Source organism: Propithecus coquereli, unplaced genomic scaffold, assembly GCF_000956105.1.
Source record: "Propithecus coquereli isolate 6110/MARCELLA unplaced genomic scaffold, Pcoq_1.0 Scaffold587, whole genome shotgun sequence".
NCBI classification, from domain to species: Eukaryota; Metazoa; Chordata; class Mammalia; order Primates; family Indriidae; genus Propithecus; species Propithecus coquereli.
In genome coordinates, this window is record NW_012151807.1 from 225,377 (window position 1) to 235,618 (window position 10,242).

The following is a 10,242-nucleotide window of genomic DNA, read 5'->3' on the forward strand; positions in this document are numbered from 1 at the left end:
ACCTTCCCACGAGAGAGGAGCTGTAACTGGGGCAGGATGAAGTGGAACAGATCTGCCCACCTCACCTTCTTGCACCCAGGTTCTAAGTGGACAAGGACAAGCCCAGGCACAAGCACAGAAAGAGCAGGACCCCAGGTCCTACGTGTGCCTGTGCAGATCAGGGTCTCTTTAGAGACTTGTTTTTTTCCTTTTTTTTTTTCCAAAATCTATTATAATGAGGAATCTCTTTACAGACTTCTGAGTGCCTGTTGGATGTGATGATTCTGCCACATTCTGACCATGAAATGACTCTGACCATGAAATGCAGCTTCCGGCGGGGGGTGGGATGCACATGAGGAGGAGCCACTGATATTAAACTACACTCTCCGCTTTCTATTTATTTATTTTGGGGGTGGGTTGGGGGTGTCAGAAGAAGCCGGAGGACCCAGGAAACCACGGGCAATGTTTACAAGACTGGTGGACAAGCGTAAATATGGAACAAGAACAAACAGTTCTAATTAATTCCTTCTTCTGCAGTATGGAAACCTATTACAATGCCCTTGAGTCAAGCCCTGAGATACGTTACCCAATTAGGGAAATAAATTTGTTAATAAAATTGCTGAGGTCACCAGTGATTGTTGGCGCGCCTTATTAGCCTTTCCATTTGTTTATTCTGATCACACTGTATGGCAGTTCCAATTTATGAGTGACTAGAGTATACAACAAGAACAGTTCACCAATTTCCTACAATCCTTCAGGGAACTCGGGCGGAAATGGTGGCTAATAAAATATTTGCGTGTGTCTGCAAGGCAGGCACCAGACCTGAGAAGTAAGTTGTCCTTTCATTTGAAACCTATGCAATGTAAAATTAAGTAATTTGGGGATTCTCATGGATAATTACCATCAACTTTCCAAGATCCACACTAATAGAAGGAAAGAACGCCCTGGATAATAAAAAAGCTTGTGTTGGCCGGGCGTGGTGGCTCACGCCTAATCCTAGCACTCTGGGAGGCCGAGGCGGAAGGATTGCTCAAGGTCAGGAGTTCAAGACCAGCCTGAGCAAGAGCCAGACCCCGTCTCTACTAAAAAATAGAAAGAAATGATCTGGACAACTAAAAATATATATATAAAAAAATTAGCCGGGCATGGTGGCACATGCCTGTAGTCCCAGCTACTCGGGAGGCTGAGGCAGAGGAGGATCGCTTGAGCCCAGGAACTGGAGGTTGCTGTGAGTGAGGCTGATGCCACGGCACTCTAGTCCGGGCAACAGAGTGAGACTCTGTCTCAAAAATAAATAAATAAATAAAAAGCTTGTGTTTAATTTCAAAATACGCTATACAGACTTCGAAGCAGGTTAACTTCCCAAATCATGTTTGGCTGCGGCTATGATGTGATTAATTTGCATGCTTTGTGCCCATGGTAGGACAGTTGAGTCAAAGTATGTTGGGCAGCAAAAGGGAATCAGCCAAAACTACATATTTGCTAACGACAAAACAGAGCCCTAAATACCGCTATTTCCAAGCTACTTCCTTGCTTGAGAATCTGGTACCATAACAACCAAGTCCAAGGCTCCCTGGCTTAGCTTCTCGTTCCTCCACCCATTCTCCGCCCTGGGAGGTGTGGGACTTTGCAGACGGCCTGCTGGCCTACCCACAACACTAACTGTGCTACAGCTGCTCCCCAGGGCCTGGGTCCTAATTCCTGCCTATGTGATGCCACCTCTCTTGGCTATTCCTTCCCCCCACGGCGCCCTTCCCCTATGGGGCCTTCTTCTTCCTGTCTAAATCCTCAGCCCACGTTCCCATCTCCTGAAGATGTCCCTGACAAAAGTGCAATTTGTTATTTTTTTTAAAAAGGGACAAAGTTGGCTACAAAGTTTTAGACTATTCTCACTGGACTACCGACTCAGAGGGTCACTGCGGTCTGGAAACTCACTCAACTCTGGAAACTCAAACTTCTGCAGATTCAGAAACTCAGTGAACTCAGAAACTGAATGAGCCCACCCAGTTGATCCAAATCTGGGAAGAGGGAGAACAGAAATGCATGGAAAGAAAAGAAGAAGATAGATGTGTATGTTTTTGGTCTCCAAGAGGAGTTTTCTTGAAAGGAGTGAGGGAGCCCTAAGTAACCTGGCAACCGGCAGGTGTCCCCGAGCAGCTATTCCGTGCTGATCTCTTTGCTCGTGCTGTGGAAGATGCAGCTCTTGGGGAGCTTAGGTCCTAACTGCAGAGGCAAGAATAACACACACGAACTGACAACAAACCACACAAGACAATACCCAGTGGGACCAAGGATTCATCTGTGTGGTGCAGACGATTAACCCAAGGCTGTAAAGTTGGAAGAGGTACACTGAGAGCAGGGTTGTCACAGAAATTGTTGGAGGAGGGGAGACGTTATCTGGGGCCTGAAAGGTGACCGGAGTGGAGAGGAACTGGGGGATCAGTGAGGGGAGGTTGGGAGGAGATGGGGGAAGGAAAAGTCCAGCGTGCTTTAGGAGTCTGTGGACAGAGCAACCCCCTCGGAATGGGGGTTTGTGATTGGGAGTAGTAGAAACAAAGAGAAATGGAGTGGACCCAGACGGCGGAGACACTTGAAAATCTGAGCAAGTAGTTCATTCATTGTTTGTGATTTCATGAGTCTGCCTGCCTGCCTTCCATCCATCCACCAAATATTTACCAAGTGCCTGGTACATACGGCACAGTGCTAGGGCCTGTGCAGGACAGGAGGAAGTGTGAGGATCATGCCATTATTGTTAAGAACCTCATACCTTAATGCGAGTTAAGACCCCCTTATGAAAATATCGTGGGTGCTTCAACCAGGATGCTCAGCTGTGTAGAGTACTACCCAGGAGAGGGGAGGCAGCGAGGGCTCACCACACGGCGTGGTTACAGAGGCGGTATTTGCACTGTGCCTTGAGCGGGAGCTGAGTCTGAAAGGTGATGAAGAAGGGCAGGTTTTCCAGGAAAAGGTTCAGCAAGCATGGGAAAGGGAACCAGGCACTCCACTCAGGGAACAGCAAGTGGTCTGGGTTGGCCACAGGGAGCTGATGTGCTTGGACACCGAGAGAGATTAAGACGGAAATGGAGAAATCCTAGAACATGAGAACTAAAAAGAACCTCTGTACCTTCTACCTCTACTGCTCTTGCCTGGGAGACTGTGAGAGCCTCCTGGCTGATGTCCCTTACCCAGCCTGGGGAGCTCCCTTCTTTCGTGCATTAAGAAACACGCAGGTATTGGTCAGAGTTAGGCTAACTGCTATAACAATCCCCAAATATCAGTAGAGTAACATCGCAATCCAAGGTGCTTGGCCGAGAGCCTCTGCTCCACACGGTCATCGAGGGGCCCTGTCTCTGTCCATCGTGGGACACCACCGTCTTCAGACACCGTCCACAGGGCTGCTATTGACAGGTGAAAGTTAGATGGCACGGAGAAGGCACATCCACAGCCCATGGGCAAGGACTAGTCACGTGGCCCTACCCAGATGCCAGGGGTCTGATGCGCTGTTTAACTGTGTGCCAAGAAAGAGGAAATGGGTTTGATGAGAACCTCTTTCTCCATAAGCCCCGTATCAAACTGATACTTAAGGAGGGAGAAATAGAGTCATACAGAGCAAACGGGGAGCGTGGGGGGATGGCAGGGCCTGGCAATGCCAGGGCTACAGGTTCTGATCCAGATCCTTCCTCTGGCCGTGTCCTCATACAATTAGTGTGCTCCGCATGCTGGCAGACTTGCTACATCTCCCCAACCTCAGTTTCCTCATCTGTCCCACAGGAACTCTGACTTGGTCCTCAAGACAGGTGATGTGGAAGAGCAAACATAGATCATCACCAAATCCGTGGAGGAACCTGCTCCTGACCCGGCCTCTCCACTGCTGCCCACTACCATGGGACCAGGGCAGCCTGGAGACATTCATCCCCCACCCCCACTCCTGTCCCCCAGTGTCCCCTGTGTGATTAAAGAGAAGACTGAAGAGCAGAATGTTATTACAGCTTTTCCATAATGCAATGTCATCAGGAAGCCCTGGGCCTCTGGGCAGCACCCTGGCAGCCCCATCACTCTTCCCAGCTGCACGGAGCTTTCGGCCCATGCAGGAAAGGGCAGGAGGCAGTCTAACGAAACAAATGGCAAGGCAACGCCACTCATCAGCAGCTCTTCGGAATGATCTAAACTTCTGACTTTTGATTTAAATCTGCATCCTCTGTTGCCAAAAACATAAAACAGAAGATGAAGGAAAGAGCCAAAATGAAAGTGTCGTGGAGGGGAGGGAGGGAGGAGAAAAGCAGCCCTGGGACAGCACCGAGCGGGGCGCCAGCCAGGCAGCCTGACTTGCAGCCAGGTCTGGGCCCTTCTTGTTAGGCGTTTCTCAGAGCTTCTCCCTTCTGTCACTAAGCTGCCTTGAAATGCGACAGAAAGGCTGAGAGCGAGTCCAAGAACAAAGTCCGGAAATCTACCTGTTCCTGGTTTGCCCTTAACCTTTCTCCCTCAGCCCTTTAAGAGGAGTGAGGGGTGGGGTAGGTGGGCCAGGAGGCCTGGGTTTATATTCCAATGTCCTTCTCGTCAGATTCTTTTACTCACAAATATTATTTAGTGAGAGATGAATGCACCCCTGGACCTGCTGTCAAACAGGGAGCAGTGCTTTGAAGCAAAAGGGGACAAGAGTGGTAGGGGCCGCTACTGTGGCCTCTCTAAGGTGTCATCCTCTACAGAACAGATACGAGGAGACAGGCAGATCCTCTCCGGGGCAGACAAGATGTCTCAGCAGAGCTGAGGGCATCAGATATGTTAGGCTGCACTTCAGGTCCCCACTGAGCCTATCCTAGCACGTCTCAAACACGTCGTCACAGAAAGCACGCCTCCAGAACGAGGCCGCAATCCAGTGTCAGTGTGACCCATTTGGCTACTTTTACCCAGGGGTATTTAAATGACGAACTATTCTGATGCAAGTCCAGACCCACTTTTTTGGTAACATATCTGGGTATTGCAGCCAATCATTTCCTCTAGTTGAATAAGTTGAAAGAAAAATCGGGCAATCGTGCCGCTCAGCATTTAATTCCTTTTTAATGTTTACATTATTAACACCAATGTTACAAAACTATATTTTTACTTTCGAGCAATTTAAATGTGCAATTCGGTATCTCGATTACTGGGATCATTATAACTTGAAAAACTGAAGCAGTGCTCCCTCCCCCCCAGCTCTCCTCCCCCATGGTGCCTCCTTTCTATAAAGAGTGATCCCCACTCCATGAAGCCCAAATACCCATTCCAAATGGCCGGGAGGCGCAGCCCTGGTGGGGGTTTTCAGTGAGCCAGGAGAGGCTGCGTTCGGTGTGAATGAGTGACAGTGGCAGGTGGGTGTTCAAATGGTCATCAACACCCCAAGGGGCTGGCACACCAAGCTGCATTCCAGACAGTGCCTATTAACGTGCCCAGAAGGGTGCTGGGTGATTGACAAGCCAGTGCGCCCCGACTGGCTCACACTGCCCACGGGCACAGGGAAAGGAGAAGGGGCCCAGCAGACGGTCAATAAGAGCCACTGCAATTCGACGGCCTATCTGTGCCGGCACTGGCCACGCGCCATAACACACACAGAAACACACCATGCGCCTGGTTCATGGCGGTAACGCTGCCAGGAGGCCCGAAGAGGCACCTGACGGGGTGGGGAAGAGCACAGGCTCTGCAGCCACTCGGCATGGGTTCAAGTCCTGGCTCTTCCTCTCACCAGCTGGTGACCTTATCCTTTCCGTGCCTCAGTTTCCACCTCTGTAACAATGAGGATAATAGCGGTACTTATGTCTGAGACCCATTGTGAGCACTAACAGAGTCAAATGTGAAAGGCATTTAGAATTGTGCCTGGCACATGGTAAATACCCTGTGTTAATTCACCATCGTAATTCCCACTTGGAGATGAAGACCGCAGCTTACAATAATCAAATAACCCACCCTTAGGCCTCTGCCTTTGCTGCCCCTCTGCTTTAGAAGACACTCTTGCCCACCTTCCTGTGGCTGCCCCTCCGGGTGACTCGGATCTCTGTCACACACAAGGTCCTCAGGGGTGGCCTCCGGCCCACCCACCCCACCCTAACCCCACTGCTGCAGGCCCAGCACCCTACCTTGGTCTCCCCCAGCGCTCTGCTTGCTCTGTCAGGAAAGGGTAACACACATAAAGCACTGTTGCTATCTGCGTTGCTTGGCTGCTGCAGGAGCAGCGCCCTCATCTGTCTTGTCCACCACACCAGAGCTGGGGCCAGCCTCACAGGCATGTGACCAGCACAGCTGCCCAGGGCCCGGCACACAGAAGGGCCCACACTTGGTTTAATGCTCTGTTACTGTCTTGAAATTCTTCACTTTTTAACAAGGGGCCTCACATTTTTTTCTTTTTTTTTTTTTTTTTTTTTTTTTTGAGACAGAGTCTCACTGTGTTGCCCGGGCTAGAGTGAGTGCGTGGTGTCAGCCTAGCTCACAGCAACCTCAAACTCCTGGGCTCAAGCGATCCTCCTGCCTCAGCCTCCCGAGTAGTTGGGACTACAGGCACACACCACCGTGCCCGGCTAATTTTTTCTATATATTTTTAGTTGTCCAGCCAATTTCTTTCTATTTTTAGTAGAGAAGGGGTCTCGCTCTTGCTCAGGCTGGTTTCGAACTCCTGAGCTCAAACAATCCGCCCGCCTCGGCCTCCCAGAGAGCTAGGATTACAGAGGGGCCTCACATTTTTACTTTGCACTGGACCCCCAGAAAATTATATGTCCTAGATGAATGAATGAATGAATGAATGAGCAAGGCCACATTCCAACCCAGGTCTGTCAGACCCCACAGCCTCACTACTTAACCGCCATGCCAAATAAGCCTCCAGATAGGGGAAGAGAGGTGGGAAGGACAGTCTGAACCCAGCCAACCACAGCTGGGCCCAGGAGAAGACTGGATGTGCGGAAGGGGGAGCCTCAGACGGAGGCATCTGTCCAGTTTCCCCTAAGTCCAGGCGTTCCTGGCAACCTCTCATTGCACTGTGCCTCGAGTGGCATGAAAATCATTAGCTGGCCCCTAATGTTACTCTTCCTGTTGCCTAAGACACAGGGACCTCGTCTCTGCCTCCCCGCACAGCTGTAGGCCAGCCAGGTGCTCTTCAAAGCCACAGCCATGGTGGGGCCTCAGGCAGAAATAAGGGCTCAGGGCACCCAGCACAACCCTAGGAGCCTGGAGCTCAACGAGTAAACACATACGACCCTTGCCCCGTGGGCTCAGGGCAGTCATCAAAACTCCGGGGCTGTAAACACAGCCGAGGTAAGGATGCAGCAGGCAGGCATCGCGGGGCAGGGAACCTGGTGCGGCTCATCAGGGACACTTTCTGGAGGTGATACCCTTGAGCACCTCGCTTTTCACTCCCGCTGAACTCTCCTTACCTCACATGGGCGCTGCACAGCCTGGGTCCCCAGAAGTTCTCCATCACAGGTCTTCACCCCCAACACCCCAAGCTGTGCCTGGCTAAAAGCACCCACTGATCCTTCCTCAGAGTAAACTCTCTTCCCAACCCTTCCCCAGGCCTGCCTCCTGCTGCTCTAGGAGCATCCCTGCTCTTTCTCCCACTCTCCCCTGAACAGCCGGAAGTAATATTTCTTTCTCCAAACCCCCTAGCATTGTGCAATACTTCCATTAAGCGCCTGTCACCTTTAACCTTGCGTCCTAGTGATGTACACACTCCCAGGCCCAGCAGTCAAGTCCTTGAAGGCAGGATTCTCCTGGATCTGCCTTTACAAAGTACGTGGGGCAAGAAGGAGGAGATTTGGGGGAAGCAAAGGTTGTAGCGTGGGATGGTCTTGGCTAAATACAGGACGATGAAGACACAGAGAGGGACTGAGGCTTTCTGAAGGAAAACTCGGATGATAGGGCAATCTTTTGAAAGGAAAAAGCAGTCCACATGTGATGTAGCTAGAGATGTAGAAGACTTAGTAAAACAAACAAGTTTTAATAGGAAAAAATATATTGAAATTTTATATATGATAAGGGATTGATATCCAGAATATATAGCGAGCTCCTAAAACTCAATAACAAAAAAACAAACAACTCAATTCAAAAACAGGCAAAGGGCCGGGTGCGGTGGCTCACACCTGTAATCCTAGCACTCTGGGAGGCTAAGGCAGGAGGATCGCTTGAACTCAGGAGTTGAAGACCAGCCCAAGCAAGAGCAAGACCCCGTCTCTAGTAAAAATAGAAAAAAATTAGCCAGGCAACTAAAAATAGGAAAATTAGCGGGCACGGTGGAGTGCGCCTGTAGTCCCAGCTTCTTGGGGAGGCTGAGGCAGGAGGATCGCTTGAGCCCAGGAGTTTGAGGTTGCTGTGAGCTGTGATGAAGCCCCTGCACTCTAGCTCAGGCAACAGAGTGAGACTCTGACTCAAAACAAAAACAAAAACGGGCAAAGGACTTGAATAGACTTCTCCAAGGATGACATACAAATGGCCACTAAGCACACGAAAAGACATGCTTATTGACACATCTTTGATAATTATTAGAGAAATGCAAATCAAAGCTATATTGAGATACCACCTCGGACCCAATTAGGTTGGCTAGTAACAAAAACACGGCACTGGACTAGGCTGATCCAAGTGCAGTCATGTTTACAACTAATTGATCACAACCAGTTACAGATTTCTTTGTTCCTTCTCCACTCCTACTGCTTCACTTTACTAACTATATATATCTATATATAAATTTTTTTTAAAGAATAGAAAATAACGAATGTTGGTGAGGATGTGGAGAATTGGAACCCTTGTGCACTGGTGGTGGGAGTGTAAAATGGTGCAGCTGCTGTGGAAAACAGTATGGCGGTTCCTCAAAAAATTAAAAATAGAATTACCATATGATCCAGCAATTCCACTTCTGGGTCTATACCAAAAGAATTTAAAGCAGAGCCTTGAAGAGATATTTGTACACCCATGTTCATAGCAGCATTACTCACATAGCTAAAATGTGGAAGCAACCCAGTGCCCACTGATGGATGAATGGCTACACAAGTGTATATACACACAGTGGGATATTGTTCAGCCTTCAAAAGGAAGGAAATGCTGACACACGCTATAACATGGATGAACCTTGAGGTGAGGACATTATACTAAGTGAAATAAGTCAGTCACAACGGTCAAATACCATACGGTTCTACTTATATGAGGCACTTAGAGTAGTGAAAAATCACGGAGCCTGGTGAAGTACTTTTCATGTGGGAAGGCCACATTAGTTTAGCTATAATCAATTAAGGCTGCACTCAAGAAACTTCAATTAGATATAATTAAAGATGTGCATTATTTTGTAAAAACTACTATGTACTTAATAATTTCAAAAAGTGAAAACTATTTGTTAATTTTAAAGTTAACTAATCTTTTAATGACTTTGTTGTCTGCTTTTTGTTGGATGGCATTTGAATATGTGGTTGCAGCATGGAGGTCCACAGTTCCAGTTGATCCTCTAGATGGGTATCAGTCATTTCTGACCTTAAGAGCATCTTGATTTGGGTTAGGTAGGAGAATGGAGATTTGCAGCAATAAGTGGTTGAAAAGCAAGAAAGCATCTTTCAGCCATGTTGCTGAAGGCGTGGGTATTCTACTGCATTTTTCCATATTTCAATTAGATCTTTCTTAGCATCAAACAATGACTTTAAAATGTCAAAATGAGAGCTCAATCAATCCCATCTGCAGTTCTTTAGGTGCATGGGTGATATCAACTAGTGAGGCTGAAGTGCTAATTTGAGTGTGATGATGATTCTCCAAGTCAGTGAACCTTTCACTGTATTCTCCAGTTAATAGGTCTATAACAGCTGTGTATTCTTCAAACGATTCGCATATATCATCCTGCTCATCAATGACCTTTGCTAACTGGGGAAAATGTTCATCCAAAATTTCCTTTTGAAGAAGAAGTGTTTGAAAAAAGATAGCTTTATTCAAAATGCTTGGACTTCTTGCCACGTATCATATATAGACTTAGTTTTACCTTGCAAAGAAATAGTCAAGTCATTTTGACTTAACATGATCTCACACAGAAATGCTGTATTCCTATAGAAATATCCTTTCAATAATTCACATTGCTGATTCTGTTCTTCATAAAATTTAACTATCTGTTCTCACACAGATAAAATTTTGATTAACACCTGTCCCAGTGATAGCCAACACACTTTAGAATGATACCGCAAATCAATATTGAATACCTCATTGTTCAACTTTAGCATGTTACCAACTTTAGCCATGTTGCATTTGCACAAATATAGTTAACAATATGTA